At 41.3% G+C, this 1,486-nt stretch overlaps 1 non-coding gene across 1 annotated transcript; it reads right to left on the bottom strand.

The window, feature by feature from the left end:
- Positions 1-329: 329 nt before the first annotated feature.
- Positions 330-433, bottom strand: LOC127745872 (small nucleolar RNA R71). Its single transcript, XR_008007496.1, has one exon. It is a non-coding gene; the product is annotated as a small nucleolar RNA R71 (small nucleolar RNA).
- Positions 434-1,486: the final 1,053 nt, after the last annotated feature.

The following is a 1,486-nucleotide window of genomic DNA, read 5'->3' as shown; positions in this document are numbered from 1 at the left end:
TGATGGAAGAAGCATCTCAATTCCTGCCATTGGAGCAAACAATTTTGAGCTGAAACCTCAATTAGTTGCTCTAATGCAACAGAACTACAAATTTTATGGACTTCCATCTGAAGATCCTTACCAGTTTTAAACTGAGTTTCTTGCAGATTTGTGAGACTGTTAAGACGAATGGAGTAGATCCTGAAGTCTACAGGCTCATGCTTTTCCCTTTTGCTGTAAGAGACAGAGCTAGAACATGGTTGGACTCACAACCTAAAGATAGCCTGGACTCCTGGGATAAGCTGGTCACGGCCTTCTTGGATAAATTCTTTCCTCCTGAAAAGCTGAGCAAGCTTAGAGTGGATGTTCAGACCTTCAAGCAAAAAGATGGTGAATCCCTCTATGAAGCTTGGGAAAGATACAAGCAGATGACCAAAAAGTGTCCTTCTGACATGTTTTCAGAGTGGACCATATTAGATATATTCTATTATGGTTTATCTGAGTTCTTGAAATTGATGCTTTGAATGCCATATTGGCTCAGAACAAAGTGTTGACTCAGCAAGTCAACATGATCTCTCAAAGTCTAAATGGATGGTAAGATGCATCCAACAGTACTAAAGAGACAGCTTCTGAAGAAGCTTATGATCCTGAGAACCCTGCAATGGCAGAAGTTAATTACATGGGTGAACCTTATGGAAACACCTATAATTCATCATGGAAAAATCATCCAAATTTCTCATGGAAGGATCAACAAAAGCCTCAACAAGGCTTTAATAATGGTGGAAGAAACAGGCTTAGCAATAACAAGCCTTTTCCATCATCTTCTCAGCAACAGACAAAGAATTCTGAGCAGAGCCCCTCTAATTTAGCAAACTTAGTCTCTGATCTGTCAAAGGCCACTTTAAGTTTCATGAGTGAGACAAGATCCTCCATTAGAAATTTGGAAGCACAAGTGGGCCAGCTGAGTAAGAAAGTAACTGAAACTCCTCCTAGTACTCTCCCAAGCAATACTGAAGAAAATCTAAAGAGAGAGTGCAAGGCCATTGACATAGTCAATATGGTCGAATGCAAGGAGGAGGATGAGGACATGAATCCCAATGAGGAAGACCTCATGGGACGTCTCTCAAGCAAGAAGGAGTTCCCTATTGAGGACCTAAAGGAATCTGAGGCTCATATAGAGACCATAGAGATCCCACTAAATCTCCTTCTGCCATTCATGAGCACTGAAGACTATTCTTCCTCAGAAGAGGATAAAGATGTGACTGGAGAGCAAGTTGCTCAATATCTAGGAGCCATCATGAAGCTGAATGCCAAGTTGTTTGGTAATGAGACTTGGGAAGGTGAACCTCCCTTGCTCATTAGTGAACTAGATACATGGATTTAGAAAACTTTACCTCAAAAGAGACAAGATCCAGGCAAATTCTTAATACCCTGTACCATAGGCACTATGACCTTTAACAAGGCTCTGTGTGACCTGGGGTCAGGCATAAATCTTATGCCACTCTCT

This window comes from Arachis duranensis, chromosome 3, assembly GCF_000817695.3.
Source record: "Arachis duranensis cultivar V14167 chromosome 3, aradu.V14167.gnm2.J7QH, whole genome shotgun sequence".
NCBI classification, from domain to species: Eukaryota; Viridiplantae; Streptophyta; class Magnoliopsida; order Fabales; family Fabaceae; genus Arachis; species Arachis duranensis.
Note: the sequence above shows the minus strand (reverse complement) of the source record. Positions and strands in the feature narration are given on the sequence as shown.